The sequence below is a fragment of the Pagrus pagrus genome (assembly GCF_965226575.1).
Source record: "Pagrus pagrus genome assembly, chromosome: 17".
Classification (NCBI taxonomy): Eukaryota; Metazoa; Chordata; class Actinopteri; order Spariformes; family Sparidae; genus Pagrus; species Pagrus pagrus.
Genome location: NC_140201.1, coordinates 1,171,884 through 1,188,630, shown reverse-complemented (window position 1 = coordinate 1,188,630; position 16,747 = coordinate 1,171,884). Strand labels below are relative to the sequence as shown.

General features: G+C 40.3%; 2 gene segments (V, D, J or C); one reads left to right on the top strand and one right to left on the bottom strand.

Annotated features, from left to right (window-relative positions):
- The first annotated feature begins 4,839 nt into the window (after positions 1–4,839).
- Positions 4,840–6,519, top strand: LOC311273240 (Ig kappa-b4 chain C region-like). The segment is given in 2 exons: positions 4,840–4,996; positions 6,042–6,519.
- Positions 6,520–13,884: 7,365 nt separating this feature from the next.
- On the bottom strand, positions 13,885–14,460 carry LOC311273239 (immunoglobulin kappa variable 1D-12-like). The segment is given in 2 exons: positions 14,409–14,460; positions 13,885–14,192 (listed from the first exon to the last, which is right to left on the bottom strand).
- Between the last annotated feature and the right edge of the window lie 2,287 nt (positions 14,461–16,747).

Genomic DNA, 16,747 nt, shown 5'->3' with positions numbered 1-16,747 from the left:
TGTGCTGCCGGCGTGTCAGTGGCTCTGAAAGGCCTGGACAGCCACTGATCAACACTGGCCTCTTAACGGCTGGGAGCAGAGAGGCAGGACACATATGCAAACACACAGAGTCAGTGAAGTGTAGCTGTCCTCAACACACCAGCCTGTTTCCTCCTCACTGCTGGACCACTCACTGTTTAAATCATCCTCATCTAGATCCACACAAACTTACACTTCATAGAAAATGATTCATTTATCTTGAAACATTTGATTGCAGCTTGATTTTTCTTTTCATATCAGGTGACTTTTTATTTAAACTGATTTTACTGTAAACGTTAAACCACAACAAACTGATGGTTTTGTTCAGGAATGAAACTTTACAGAACAGAGACACATTTTTAGTTTTCATGCATGCTGTTCACTAGAGTGGACAGATATTTGGACAACTTGTCCACAATTACATTTGATGATTGTCTTTGTGTCTCTTTGTCATTTATGAGATATGGCATCATAAATTTAAAATGTCGGAGGGAAGAGGAGATGCACCTCATGTATAACTGTTGAATCTGTTTATTCTTCCAAAACCAGACAGATAAATAAATAAATTCAATAAGGTGTGAGAAAAATACTTTTATAAAGTAATATTTATTACGATACATTTTTTTCTGTGACTGAAAATACATCTGAAAGGGTTCAGACACTTTTATCTTTAGGACTGAAACCTGTCTGTCGTCATGGCTCAGCAGTGATGCCTCTCTGTTGCCATGGTTACTGAGCTCAGAGACAGAAGTGAAACCAGTTTCAAGATCATTTTCATCCGATCTGAGAAAGACCGACAGAAGCAGCAGCCTCCTCTGCTGCAGCCATCGACTTTAATCAAACTCTATTAACTTCACTTTACTGCCACCCAGTGGTGACACTGGAGACTTCTGCCAAAACATGTGAGAGCTACAAACTTTAAAATAGACCTGAAATAGTTTTTATGTGGTCAATCAGAGCTTCAGGTGAAATATTTAAACATCCCATATTTAAACAGGGTGCTTGGCCTCCTGTCTGTCCAGGTGATAGCGGTCTGGCTGATTATGAATAACCAATGAGAGGGGGTAGGGCACTAGGCTCTCTCTCTCTCCCTCTGGCTGGCTGTGGCATTATGTTTTGTTTTATGTTCATCTGATGGGTGCAGTAGTGAAGTTTTGATGGTTTGATAGTTTCAGCTAGGTTCAGTTGTTTCTTTGTGTTGGGGTCGAGTGTTAGCCCCCAGCTCTGACGGCCCTGGTGGGTTGATGCTGCCCCTTTGTTTGTTTGGCCGGCCCATCAGTTTGTTTGTTTGTTTGTTTCTGGGTTTTCCCCTTTGTTTGGTTGTTGTTCAGTTAATAAACTAACCTTCCTTTAAACTTCTTTGATTGTCTTATGTTAGACCTCTTGTAGGGTGTTGTAACATAAATTTGGGGCTTGTCCTAACTAAATAAAGCTGGGTTTTGTGTTTCCTGTAGATGTTTGATTAGTGGCAGTAAGTCTGTGTATCCTGTAGTTTGAATGTCAATTTGTTAGTAGCCAGTTGTACTGTGTGTTGCTCTTGTGGAGTTTGGGTAACTTTGTGGGCACAGTTTTGTTGGTTGTTTTGTAGTCGTGCTTGTTGCAGTGTAGTACTTTTGTAACTGAAGTTGCAGTCAGTTGCTGTTTAAGGCAGCAGGGTTTTGTGCTGTAGGCTGTGTGTGTTACCTCTGATGAAGATGGAGTTTAAGTTGGCTGAGTTTGTTGAAGCTGCTACTCTTGAGGTCAAGCTACTGCAAAGTCTGCAGATTTTGACATGAGTAAAATCATCTGCTTAGTTCCTCCTTTTAATAAGGAGGATGTGGATAAATATTTCATATTGTTTAAGCGGGTGGCTTCTGCACTTAAATGGTCGAAAAATTTGTGGGCGCTGTTGTTGCAGAGTGTCTTGACCGGTAAAACGCAGATGGTTTACTCATTACTTCCGGTGGATGACAGTCTAGAGTTTGACACAGTAAAAGTTGCGGTGCTTAAAGTTTACCAGTTGGTAGCAGAAGCTTACCGTCAAATGTCCGTAGATTGAGGACGCAAGAACATCAGACTTACATGGAATTTGCTCGGGAGAAGGAGGCTCTGTTTGATCGCTGGTGCACAGCTAATGAAGTATGAGATTTTGAGCAGTGAGAACAGTTGGTGCTGATGGAGGAGTTTAAAAGCTGCCTCTGGTGAGATGTGTTGATGTTGATGTTTCACATGATGTGAATTTGGTTTGTGTGTCTGTGGTAGTACTGGCTGTAAATTCCTTACAGGCCAGCCCAACCTACAAAAAAATCTAAACAAAAAACATGTAAAACTAGGGGAATGCCCAATGTCTGCTACTTGGACAACAAACAATAAACAAATGCCTCTTCTCGCTATATTAAATCATGGGCGTAACCACCATATACTTTGAGGGGGGGACGTGTCAGACGGTAAGCAACTAGACACCTAAAAAGTAGTGCTATGGTCAAAATGAGCGTGCTAATTTTTGAATGAATGTGAAACAATTATCGCGTTTAAATGGCTCAGTATTAAAGCTAGAATGAAGATACAGCATATGAAACTAGAATATATAAGGCATCCATTGGTACCAACCATGAGCATAATAGCTTGTTGGAAAATGGGCTGAATAATGCTCCAAAGTTAGGCTAAATTCTGGTGGGGGAAAGACTTTTAAAAGGGCAAGGGTGTGTGATTGATGGTTTTAAAATTCAGTTGGCACTTAAACAGGCTTGGTAAGGTTAAAGCAAATAACACTAGCAGCAATAAAAGCAAAATATTTAATGCATCAAATTAAAATTATCATTAGGGTCAGTCATTGTTCTAGTACAATAATGAGGCAAGATGGAGGGAGAGGACCCACAGAGACCTGCTCTGAAGATGATCAGGTAAGACATAGTATGAGTCTAAACAACATGATAACATTATTTTTACCTAGTCATACATGTCAGCAGTAAACTAGTAATAAGAGCATAATATTCAAATTAAAACGATCATTAGGGTCAGTCATTGTTCCTCTGGTACAATAATGGTATCTGGTCACAATGCAGGCAGCACAGAGAGACAGAGAGAGGGACAGTCACAGGCAAGATATAGGGAGAGGACACACAGAAAATAATATCCGGGGAAGGGCTCACATTTGGACCCCCCGAATATCTATACCATGGCTACGCCCTTGTAATAAATAAATGTGCTCCTACAAGTCCCAGGGAAATAAAATGGTAAACTGAAGGTGAAGGGGCTTGGGTTTTAAGGGGTTCCCCAAATAAACAAAGTTCTCTCAAGAAAGATGTGGGCAGCCAAGAAAACAAAATAGGGCCTAAAAAGACCAGAGTTTCTCGCTGGCAATCTAACGGGGAATGAGGTTCTCAGTAATTCAGGGAGCGATTGAGAATGGGTCAAGGGCAGATTCAGTATGAGGGTGAGAGCCAGCGGTGTGCCATTTCCCACCCCTCTTGTCACACCCTGATTAGCTGGGAGGGAAATGCCCCAAGCTGCTTCCACTCCTCAATCAGGAGTCAGTCCCCCACCTGTGCACAGGTGCTCTGAATCTCCTGCATCAGTCATACGGAAAATCAGCCCACACAAAGAAAAAGTCACAAACAATTGGACTGCTACATCTCTTCATCAGTGGAGCTTTAATGGTCTGATTGAGCTTCTTCACTGGACCTGTTCTCTTCATTTGAGGAAACTTTCAGGTTGTTGATGTGGACTGAACATCGTGTGTGTGTGTGTGTGTGTGTGTGTGTGTGTGTGTGTGTGTGTGTGTGTGTGTGTGTGTGTGTGTGTGTGTGTGTGTGTGTGTGTGTGTGTGTGTGTGTGTGTCCTCAGTGAAGTATATCAGTCTCTGCAGTAGCTTCCAGCTGCAGCAGTCAGTTCAGTTTCTGAGGGAGGTTTTTGTACGACTCTTTTTCACTGTGTCAACACATGCTGACTGTTAATTGAATGATAACTCTGACAGTAGTAAACTCCTGAATCTTCAGCCTGAAGTCCACTGATGGTCAGAGTGAAGTCAACTCCATTCCCTGCTCCACTTCCACTGAATCTGGACGAGATTCCAGAAAATCTCTCTGTTGTACGGATGATCAGAAGTTTAGGAGCTTCTCCAGGTTTCTGATGGTACCAGGCCAGGTAGTATTGAGAGCCAGAGTACTGAGCAACTTGTGTGCTGGCCCTACAGTCAATAGAAACAGTTTGACCGAGCTGCAGTGATTTGGCTGCTGGCTGAGTCAAGACAACATTTTGTCCAACAGAGCCTGAGGAGAGAGAAGAAACACTGGACATGAGATGGTGAGGTGAAGCTCAGCTACACTCCAGATGATTTTCACAGGACAGAAAAATGATTTTCTCACCCTGAGTGAAGCAGAGGAGAGTCCAGATGAGGACGGAGGTCAAAGTCATGTTTCTGATGAGGAGGATTTCTGTGTCTTCTGTGGTCATGAAGGACAGCTGTCAGTCATCCAGTGTTCAACTCTCAGGACTATAAACTCTCCCAGAGCACTGGAGCATGCTGCTGCTGATGCAAAGTGGCTCTCTATGGAAATGCTCTGACTGACTCCAACAGGGACTTGGATCACTCTCATCATGCTGCTGATCAATCAATCAATCAATTTATCAGAATATGGATTAGAAAATATTTTAATACCAATTTTAGAGAATTTTGGTTTCATTCTAATCAAAACAGTTTTATTTTAAAATGTCGTCTGTCTAATTTAAATTCACTTGAAGAGAAAATGAAGTTTCATTTAAAAATGAACATATATGAAATAAAAACATGTTTTCTGTAAATCTGTGTCTCTGTGTTTTTGTCACTTTTCATATCAGCTGATGATATTTTACAATCACAGACTGATTTTGTTGAGTGTGTTTGTGTCAAAGTCAGAGAGCCGTGTCTCTCTACAGTCAGAGGTTTTTGTACGACGGCTCAGTCAGTTTGTATCACTGTGGTACACGTTCGGTGGAGGAACCAGACTGGAACTTGGAAGTAAGTCAAATATTTAAATGTTTTTATTATTTCAGTCGCAATTTTTCTTTTTTTCTTTAAATTTTAAGGAAAACAGTCTCTTCTCTGTATTTATGTTTCATTTTTGCACAAATAATTTTTGCTAAGAGACAAAGTTCACTTCAGAAATAGAAATTCAAAAACTCATTGAAGAACATGAAGATAGAAAATATGAAGCCAGAAGATGAATCATTATTTTACACTTTAATAGTAAATCTTGTAGGTTGAGTTCAGTCAGACAGAGTCAGAGCCGTGTCTCTCTACAGTCAGAGGTTTTTGTACGACGGCTCAGTCAGTTTGTATCACTGTGGTGGACTTTTGGTGGAGGAACCAGACTGGAACTTGGAAGTAAGTTTCTGCACAAATACTAAATAAAATACTGTAAAGTTACTTTTTAAATCCTATTTTTTGGATGTTTGAGGCAGATAAATATATCTTGTTTTAATTCTGACACTTTTAGTCGTCATGTTTTAATTCTCCTCCTTTATCATGGAGGCTAACTCAGAGCAGCTTTACTAAACATTTCTTTACACGTTCCTGTCAAACTGAAATTTAAACAGCTTGAAGTGTAGAAAAGATAAAACTGTTTCAAATGTTTTCCAAGATGAATTGTTTATTTTCCACCTCGATGATAACAGTATTAAAGAGGATTTAAAAAATCCACATGTAGAACATTTGATTGTAGTCGGTTCATCTTCTGTTTTTGTGTTTGTGTCCACTAAATATTTTAAAGTAACATATAGTTCAGGTTTTGGATGATTCTGATGAGAAAGTCTTTGCTCTTTTATTTCCAGTGTAGTTTGACATGTTTCAGGTCATATGAGGACTCTTTGTGTGCTGATATGCATGAGAGGTTTCTTAAAGGGAAGTGAAACCATGTGTGTGTGAGTGACTGGTGGAGCAGAAAAACCCTCTGACAGAAACTCCTTAAAGGACTAAATCATGTCTCACACAGTGAAGGTGTCCAGGTTGAGTTTGATTGACAGCTGTGCGGTCCCTGTCCTCTAAGCTGATTGGTGTCTCCTAGGTGATGTCCGTCCCGCCCTGACGGTGCTGCCCCCCTCCAGTGAGGAGCTGCAGCAGGGGAAGGCCACGCTCATGTGTCTGGCCAACAAGGGCTTCCCCTCAGCCTGGAGTCTGTCCTGGAAGGTGGACGGCAGCAGCAGCAGCAGCAGCAGCAGCTGGGAGGAGAGCAGGAGCCCCGGGGTGCTGGAGAGCGACGGCCGCTACAGCTGGAGCAGCACCCTGAGGCTCCCTGCAGACCAGTGGAGGAAGGTGGGCTCTGTGACCTGTGAGGCCACCCAGGGCTCCCAGACTCCAGTCACAGAGACACTGAGGAGAGACCAGTGTTCCCAGTCCTGACCTGACTCACTGGGACTCTGCTGCTGGTTTTACTCTGCTACTGCTCTCAGTCTGCACTCTGTAACTATCTCTCTCTTTCATCTGACGTGTTTCAGCAGCAATATTTACCAGCTTGTTGCTGTGTCTCAATATTATTTCACTGTTTCCACATAATAAAGACGTGTTGATCAAAGCAGCTGTTGTCATGTTTATTATTATCAAAGTGTCTGAATGATTTTATCTTCATGTGTCAGTGACTGTATTAAATCCAGAGAAACACTGAGCTGGAAAAAAAGTCTCATTTCCCTGTGATGATTTTAAAACAGATGTGTGAGATCACATCATGTGCAGCCAAATACACTGAATATTAAAGGAGGTTGTGAACTCAGACAAACCTCATAATTATAATTTAATCAGGACAAACCAGTGATGGCAGTAGTATAACTTCATGACTTGTTTTCATAATTAATAAAATACCTTCAGGACTCTAAAAAAAAATCTCTGTTGTAGTCGCTGCAGAATTTTATGTAATAATACAAATTCAACAAAAACTCATGGGAGGAACATTTTAATTAAAATCCTCCAATCATCTCTTATTACTGCTGTGAGATAATGTTAAAGACTCGTTGTTTTGAGTGTATCCAAAGGAAATGCATTACCCTTTAAGTAAACCTCGAATCATTTTGAAAAACATCCTAAATCTGAAAACAACAGCATGATATCATCGACATAGAGAGAAATAAAAAGAGTGTGATCAACAAATTTAACCTACAAAATATTTATATGCTGCTTCTGCTAAAAACTTCAACCACAGAGACTAATGAAGGATGGAAAAAGCAACAAATAAAAGTCTTGCTGAATTTCATCCTCCACAAATGTTTTTGTTTTGATCATAAAACTTTTTTGTTGTAATGCAAAACACAAAACATGACTAAAGGGTCATATTGACATGATTAATAATTTTCCAACTTGAATGAAACCAGGTGTTTTATAGTTTCTATTTTATACTTTAACTAATGAGTATTTGGTTTTCTATGAAAAATGGTAGAAGATTAAAAACATATTGATAATTTTAGTGTCCACATGTTATTAAACTCTAGAGCTGAAGTATTTCAGCAGAGGTTAGCATCTACAGACAGAAGAATGTTTCAGGCCCTGTTTTACTAAAAGTGTAAAAAGCAGAACTTTGTGGATTAAATACAGTATATTTAGTGTGAAAATGTTCAAAGTGATTATTATTGATGACATTTTTGTAGTGAAACCTCTGTTGTTTAGTGTCAGTGCAGCTGTTGAGTCAGATCAGTTCCTCTCCAGCTGAGGGAGGTTTTTGTACGACGCTTTTTCACTGTGTGAGCGGTGTGCTGGAACTCTGCTGACAGTAGTAAACTCCTGAATCTTCAGCCTGAACTCCACTGATGGTCAGAGTGTAGTCAGTGCCAGATCCACTGCCACTGAAACGACTTGAAACTCCAGACTGACGGGTTGCAGCATAATAAATCAGGAGTTTAGGAGCTTGTCCAGGTTTCTGAAGGTACCAGTTGAGGTAGCTACTAACACTTGTACTGGTTGTACATCTGATAGAAACAGTCTGTCCTGCAGTAGACGACTGAGCTCCAGGAGACTGAGTCAGGATGATTTGTCCTGATGAACCTGGAAAACATGAAAAAGAGGAGAAGAGTTATTGAGACAAATCCAGTTTGGAGAAAGATGATCAACATCCAAACAGAAGAGGATCATTTCTTTAACATGGAGAACAGATGGAAGAAGGTCCATGCTGCTTGTTTCAGTGTTTCTCCATCATAGCAGAACATCACTGTGGTGAACCTGGTCACATCCTGAAGCAAAGCTTTCAGCAGAGAGTCTCACCCTGAACAAGGAGCCCCAGGGTGGCCAGCAGTGGAACCAGTGACATCATCATTGTGCTGCCGGCGTGTCAGTGGCTCTGAAAGGCCTGGACAGCCACTGATCAACACTGGCCTCTTAACGGCTGGGAGCAGAGAGGCAGGACACATATGCAAACACACAGAGTCAGTGAAGTGTAGCTGTCCTCAACACATCAGCCTGTTTCCTCCTCACTGCTGAAGGCACTGACCTACAGATTTACATACTGACATGTAGAGGATACTGAGAGCTTTAGGAGCAAAGTGATCCAGTGATTTGTGGACAGTTTGGTTCAGTCTTTCCAGTTTGGTAACTTGACCTTCTTTGACAATGATTAGTGACATTGGTCACACTTTATTTTAGAGTAATGAGACATCATAAGTTGTACTTTTTGTCAAACTAGACAGAAACTACAGGTAATATAGTCTTTATTAGACAGTAAACAGACAATTATATCCTCAGTAAACTAATAAAACAAATTAAGCCATAATCTGTTTCAAATTATGTGAAAATTAGAAATGATATGGTCTTTCATAGAAAGTGAAAAAACAGTGTTATACACTGACTGACTAATAAGACGTAGCAAGCTGAATTTTATATCAAATTAGACAAAAACTTACAGTCAACAAAGTTATACCCAAGTTATAGACAAACTTTTAAATCACGATGTAATGTATAAATGTAAATGTATATACTTAGACTACTACACTGAATTATACTCTAATTGTAGATTAAATAGGAGATCCTCATATACTATTGCAAACAAGATCATGCAGTAAGAAATCAACTGCAGCACCATATGAGATCCAACACATATTCATTAGACACTACCCTTACTACCAGATAATACTGTAGACACCACACTTAATGCTGCCAACATGGAGCTACGATGGCTTCATTAGACAACACAGGCTGTAATTTGACGGATGTGGTGCTTTAATAATAATGGTCAGACAAAGAACAGAGCTCAGAGGATGATGCATTTATTTGGGCTTTATTTAACAGAGTTTCACTTTATTACAGGATCATTTGTTGATAATTACAATCGTGTTGGCACCTTATTCGACTTTCTTAGAGGTTTATTAGTGACACATTACAAGAAAACTGTAGTGCAAAATAAAACAGACCATTTTTATTTCCTACCTGTTAGACTGTTATCAGACTTTATTAGAGATTCATTAGCGACACAGAAATTGTACTTCAAAATAAAACCACTGTGACATTGATATAAAAGCAGGTTTGATATATTTGTTTGTTTGTAATGAGGAGATATCACCAAGTTAAACAGTGATGAGAGATGAGATTTTCCTCAGAAGATATGAATTTGTACATTTTAAAAATATACGATCTGAAATTTGAGGGATGTCCAGGTTCTGTTTGGTCCGTCTCTGATCATGAAGATTCTGATGCTGATCCGTGTCGTCATATTTTCTTTAAATGGATATAGTTGAGATGGCTTTTATTCAGTTTGAAGCTGAGGTCAAAGGTCATGGCCAAGACTTTTCTCATTAACTGGCCCAGGTTGGCTCCTCTTGATGATTTGGTTAATCAGGTGAGAACATGGGGTCTTATAATGGTTATATATGAATGTATGGTGAGAAGCTGTGACGGAGAACGTCATTTGATTTCCGCCAAAGTCTTCTTTTGTTCCTGAATGTGTTTTGTTGCGTTTTCATTAGTGGTTAAAGCAACATGGTGAAGTTTTAAAAGTGTGTGTGTGTGTGTGTGTGTGTGTGTGTGTGTGTGTGTGTGTGTGTGTGTGTATGTCCTCAGTGAAGTGTATCAGTCTCTGCAGTAGCTTCCAGCTGCAGCAGTCAGTTCAGTTTCTGAGGGAGGTTTTTGTACGACTCTTTTTCACTGTGTGAACACAGCTTGACTGTTGATGTAATGATAACTCTGACAGTAGTAAACTCCTGAATCTTCAGCCTGAAGTCCACTGATGGTCAGAGTGAAGTCAACTCCATTCCCTGCTCCACTTCCACTGAATCTGGAGGAGATTCCAGAGAATCTTGTTGTTGTTCGGTGGATGAGAGCTTTAGGAGCTTCTCCATGTTTCTGATGGTACCAGGCCAGGTAGTATTGAGAGCCAGAGTACTGAGCAACTTGTGTGCTGGCCCTACAGTCAATAGAAACAGTTTGACCGAGCTGCAGTGATTTGGCTGCTGGCTGAGTCAAGACAACATTTTGTCCAACAGAGCCTGAGGAGAGAGAAGAAACACTGGACATGAGATGGTGAGGTGAAGCTCAGCTACACTCCAGATGATTTTCACAGGACAGAAAAATGATTTTCTCACCCTGAGTGAAGCAGAGGAGAGTCCAGATGAGGACGGAGGTCAAAGTCATGTTTCTGATGAGGAGGATTTCTGTGTCTTCTGTTGTCATGAAGGACAGCTGTCAGTCATCCAGTGTTCAACTCTCAGGACTATAAACTCTCCCAGAGCACTGGAGCATGCTGCTGCTGATGCAAAGTGGCTCTCTATGGAAATGCTCTGACTGACTCCAACAGGGACTTGGATCACTCTCATCATGCTGCTGATCAATCAATCAATCAATCAATCAATCAATTTATCAGAGTATTGTTTAGAAAATATTTTAATACCAATTTTACATAATTTTGGCTTCATGGTTATCGAAAAAAATTGTGTTTTAAAATGTCATCTGTCTAATTTAAATTCACATGAAGAGAAAATGAAGTTTCATTTAAAAATGAATATATATGAAATAAAAACATGTTTTCTGTAAATCTGTGTCTCTGTGTTTTTGTCACTTTTCATATCAGCTGATGATATTTTACAATCACAGACTGATTTTGTTGAGTGTGTTTGTGTCAAAGTCAGAGAGCCGTGTCTCTCTACAGTCAGAGGTTTTTGTACGACGGCTCAGTCAGTTTGTATCACTGTGGTACACGTTCGGTGGAGGAACCAGACTGGAACTTGGAAGTAAGTCAAATATTTCAAGGTTTTTATTATTTCAGTCACGATTTTTTCCTTTTTCTTTAAATTTTAAGGAAAACAGTCTCTTCTCTGTATTTGTTTCATTTTTGCACAAATAATTTTTGCTAAGAGACAAAGTTCACTTCAGAAATAGAAATTCAAAAACTCATTGAAGAACATGAAGATAGAAAATATGAAGCCAGAAGATTAATCATTATTTTACACTTTAATAGTAAATCTTGTAGGTTGAGTTCAGTCAGACAGAGTCAGAGCCGTGTCTCTCTACACTCAGAGGTTTTTGTACGACGGCTCAGTCAGTTTGTATCACTGTGGTGGACTTTTGGTGGAGGAACCAGACTGGAACTTGGAAGTAAGTTTCTGCACAAATACTAAATAAAATACTGTAAAGTTACTTTTTAACTCCTATTTTTTGGATGTTTGAGGCAGATAAATATATCTTGTTTTAATTCTGACACTTTTAGTCGTCATGTTTTAATTCTCCTCCTTTATCATGGAGGCTAACTCAGAGCAGCTTTACTAAACATTTCTTTACACGTTCCTGTCAAACTGAAATTTAAACAGCTTGAAGTGTAGAAAAGATAAAACTGTTTCAAATGTTTTCCAAGATGAATTGTTTGTTTTCCACCTCGATGATAACAGTATTAAAGAGGATTTAAAAAATCCACATGTAGAACATTTGATTGTAGTCGGTTCATCTTCTGTTTTTGTGTTTGTGTCCACTAAATATTTTAAAGTCACATATAGTTCAGGTTTTGGATGATTCTGATGAGAAAGTCTTTGCTCTTATATTTCCAGTGTAGTTTGACATGTTTCAGCTCATATGAGGACTCTTTGTGTGCTGATATGCATGAGAGGTTTCTTAAAGGGAAGTGAAACCATGTGTGAGTGAGTGACTGGTGGAGCAGAAAAACCCTCTGACAGAAACTCCTTAAAGGACTAAATCATGTCTCACACAGTGAAGGTGTCCAGGTTGAGTTTGATTGACTGCTGTGTGGTCCCTGTCCTCTAAGCTGATTGGTGTCTCCTAGGTGATGTCCGTCCCGCCCTGACGGTGCTGCCCCCCTCCAGTGAGGAGCTGCAGCAGGGGAAGGCCACGCTCATGTGTCTGGCCAACAAGGGCTTCCCCTCAGCCTGGAGTCTGTCCTGGAAGGTGGACGGCAGCAGCAGCAGCAGCAGCAGCAGCAGCAGCAGCTGGGAGGAGAGCAGGAGCCCCGGGGTGCTGGAGAGCGACGGCCGCTACAGCTGGAGCAGCACCCTGAGGCTCCCTGCAGACCAGTGGAGGAAGGTGGGCTCTGTGACCTGTGAGGCCACCCAGGGCTCCCAGACTCCAGTCACAGAGACACTGAGGAGAGACCAGTGTTCCCAGTCCTGACCTGACTCACTGGGACTCTGCTGCTGGTTTTACTCTGCTACTGCTCTCAGTCTGCACTCTGTAACTATCTCTCTCTTTCATCTGACATGTTTCAGCAGCAATATTTACCAGCTTGTTGCTGTGTCTCAATATTATTTCACTGTTTCCACATAATAAAGACGTGTTGATCAAAGCAGCTGTTTTCATGTTTATTATTATCAAAGTGTCTGAATGATTTTACCTTCATGGTGTCAGTGACTGTATTAAATCCAGAGAAACACTGAGCTGGAAAAAAAGTCTCATTTCCCTGTGATGATTTTAAAAGAAATGTGTGAGATCACATCATGTGCAGCCAAATACACTGAATATTAAAGGAGGTTGTAAACTCAGACAAATCTCATAATTATAATTTAATCAGGACAAACCAGTGATGGCAGTAGTATAACTTCATGACTTGTTTTCATAATTAATAAAATACCTTCAGGACTGTAAAAAAACATCTCTGTTGTAGTCGCTGCAGAATTGTCTGTAATAATACAAATTCATCAAAAACTAATGGGAGGAACAATTTAATTAAAATCCTCCAATCATCTCTTATTACTGCTGTGAAATTATGTTAAAGACTCGTTGTTTTGAGTGTATCCAAAGGAAATGCATTACCCTTTAAGTAAACCTCGAATCATTTTGAAAAACATCCTAAATCTGAAAACAACAGCATGATATCATCGACATAGAGAGAAATAAAATGAGTGTGATCAACAAATTTAACCTACAAAATATTTATATGCTGCTTCTGCTAAAAACTTCAACCACAGAGACTAATGAAGGATGGAAAAAGCAACAAATAAAAGTCTTGCTGAATTTCATACTCCACAAATGTTTTTGTTTTGATCATAAAACTTTTTTGTTGAAATGCAAAACACAAAACATGACTAAAGTGTCATATTGACATGATTAATAATTTTCCAACTTGAATGAAACCAGGTGTTTTATAGATTCAATTTTATACTTTAACTAATGAGTATTTGGTTTTCTATGAAAAATGGTAGAAGATTAAAAACATATTGATAATTTTAGTGTCCACATGTTATTAAACTTTAGAGCTGAAGTATTTCAGCAGAGGTTAGCATCTACAGACAGAAGAATGTTTCAGTCCCTGTTTTACTAAAAGTGTAAAAAGCAGAACTTTGTGGATTAAATACAGTATATTTAGTGTTAAAATGTTCAAAGTGATTATTATTGATGACATTTTTGTAGTGAAACCTCTGTTGTTTAGTGTCAGTGCAGCTGTTGAGTCAGATCAGTTCCTCTCCAGCTGAGGGAGGTTTTTGTACGACGCTTTTTCACTGTGTGAGCGGGTAGCTGGAACCCTGCTGACAGTAGTAAACTCCTGAATCTTCAGCCTGAACTCCACTGATGGTCAGAGTGAAGTCAGTGCCAGATCCACTGCCACTGAAGCGACTTGAAACTCCAGACTGACGGGTTGTAGCTTTATAAATCAGGAGTTTAGGAGCTTGTCCAGGTTTCTGAAGGTACCAGTGGAGCCAGCCACTAACACTTGTACTGGTTGTACATCTGATAGAAACAGTCTGTCCTGCAGTAGACGACTGAGCTCCAGGAGACTGAGTCAGGATGATTTCTCCTGATGAACCTGGAAAACATGAAAAAGAGGAGAAGAGTTATTGAGACAAATCCAGTTTGGAGAAAGATGATCAACATCCAAACAGAAGAGGATCATTTCTTTAACATGGAGAACAGATGGAAGAAGGTCCATGCTGCTTGTTTCAGTGTTTCTCCATCATAGCAGAACATCACTGTGGTGAACCTGGTCGCATCCTGAAGCAAAGCTTTCAGCAGAGAGTCTCACCCTGAACAAGGAGCCCCAGGGTGGCCAGCAGTAGGACCAGTGACATCATCATTGTGCTGCCGGCGTGTCAGTGGCTCTGAAAGGCCTGGACAGCCACTGATCAACACTGGCCTCTTAACGGCTGGGAGCAGAGAGGCAGGACACATATGCAAACACACAGAGTCAGTGAAGTGTAGCTGTCCTCAACACACCAGCCTGTTTCCTCCTCACTGCTGAAGGCACTGACCTACAGATTTACACACTGACATGTAGAGGATACTGAGAGCTTTAGGAGCAAAGTGATCCAGTGATTTGTGGACAGTTTGGTTCAGACTTTCCAGTTTGGTAACTTGACCTTCTTTGACAATGATTAGTGACATTGGTCACACTTTATTTTAGAGTAATGAGACATTATAAGTTGTACTTTTTATCAAACATTTGTCAAACTACACACAAACTAGGGTCTCATAGTGGTTATATATGAGTGTATGGTGAGAAGCTGTGATGGAGAAAGTATTTTGAGTCTTCTTTTGTAACTGAATTTGTTTTGTTACGTTTTCATTAGTGGCTAAAGGATCATGGTGAAGTTTTTAAAAGATCAACACGTCGATTAAATTGTGTGAAAAATTGCTGAAAGTGGGCGTTACATCTGCGGTCAGAGGAGAGAGAGCGGCAGGCCTGACTGACAGATGTCAAGAGGCAGGTTATAAGTTTTCTATTTTTACATTTCAAGGTCCGAGCCTTCAGGCGCCCAGTTTCGAAAATGGAGAAAAGAGGAGGAGGAAATGAAATCCCAATATAGAGGTGTGTCATCTTTTATATCATTAAAAACAATACAGTGTTGTACAAAGACGTTTCATTTTTACCATCTAGCTTACATTAAAAAAGAGCAAAACTAGCTGATGTTAGCTGCTAAGGATGTTTCTGAATCATCTGAGTGTCAAGCCTGTTAGCTTATTTGGCTAACTGTTGCTGCTGTCTGGTTAACTGCTGCTGCTGTTCAGCGTTACTCCTCCTACCTACAGTGTTTGACATGGTGCTGAAATTCACTGACCACTTTGGACAAATAATTAGCCATATTGTTGGGCGTGTGGAACTATTTAATTGTAATGCAACCTATTATATTTGACTAATGCATAATCACAAGTAGGTAATAATGTGTCATGTTGGCCCACTGGTGTAAGTAGTAGTGTGCAGGCTGCAGCAGCTACATGTGTCTGCTTGTACAGTATTAATCAGGCTGATCTACTCTGTAACTGTCCAGATGCACTCAGGACATTTTTGCAGAAGCCTCCTACAGCTGCTGGAGAGGAGCCTTCTACTCTGACATGTACACCACTCTCTGAAGCATGTGAGTTCAGAAAATGATTCGTGGTCTCTGATACACTGCTGTGTTATTATTGTTTGTATTATCACTGAATGTTACAGTTAAACCTTGTTACTAATTAAATGAAGGTCTTAGTCAAAATGGATAAAGCTTATTAGTACAGTGCCTATTTTATATGAAGTAGAATGACACAACAGACTCAATGCAGTGGTGTAACAGTATGGATGTACTGTATGTTTAACAGTAGCTCAGGTCAGGCAACAAGCAGCAGCAGAAAACATCCAGAGAAACGCAGCCTGAAGCAGGAGAGTTGTGTTAACTGTATGTTTCTGTTTCTAGTTTTATTCAGTGTTGTTTGAGAAGTCATTAAAATGTTGATTTTTCTGATGGCTGTTGTCCATATATTGTAGTGACAGGCTTTAGGTGTGTGTGTGTGTGTGTGTGTGTGTGTGTGTGTGTGTGTGTGTCCTCAGTGAAGTGTATCAGTCTCTGCAGTAGCTTCCAGCTGCAGCAGTCAGTTCAGTTTCTGAGGGAGGTTTTTGTACGACTCTTTTTCACTGTGTGAACACATGCTGACTGTTGATGTAATGATAACTCTGACAGTAGTAAACTCCTGAATCTTCTGCCTGAAGTCCACTGATGGTCAGAGTGAAGTCAACTCCATTCCCTGCTCCACTTCCACTGAATCTGGACGAGATTCCAGAAAGTCTTGTTGTTGTTAGGTAGATGAGAGCTTTAGGAGCTTCTCCATGTTTCTGATGGTACCAGGCGAGGTAATATTGAGAGCCAGAGTACTGAACAACTTGTGTGCTGGCCCTACAGTCAATAGAAACAGTTTGACCGAGCTGCACTGATTTGGCTTCTGGCTGAGTCAAGACAACATTTTGTCCAACAGAGCCTGAGGAGAGAGAAGAAACACTGGACATGAGATGGTGAAGTGAAGCTCAGCTACACTCCAGATGATTTTCACAGGACAGAAAAATGATGTTCTCACCCTGAGTGAAGCAGAGGAGAGTCCAGATGAGGACGGAGG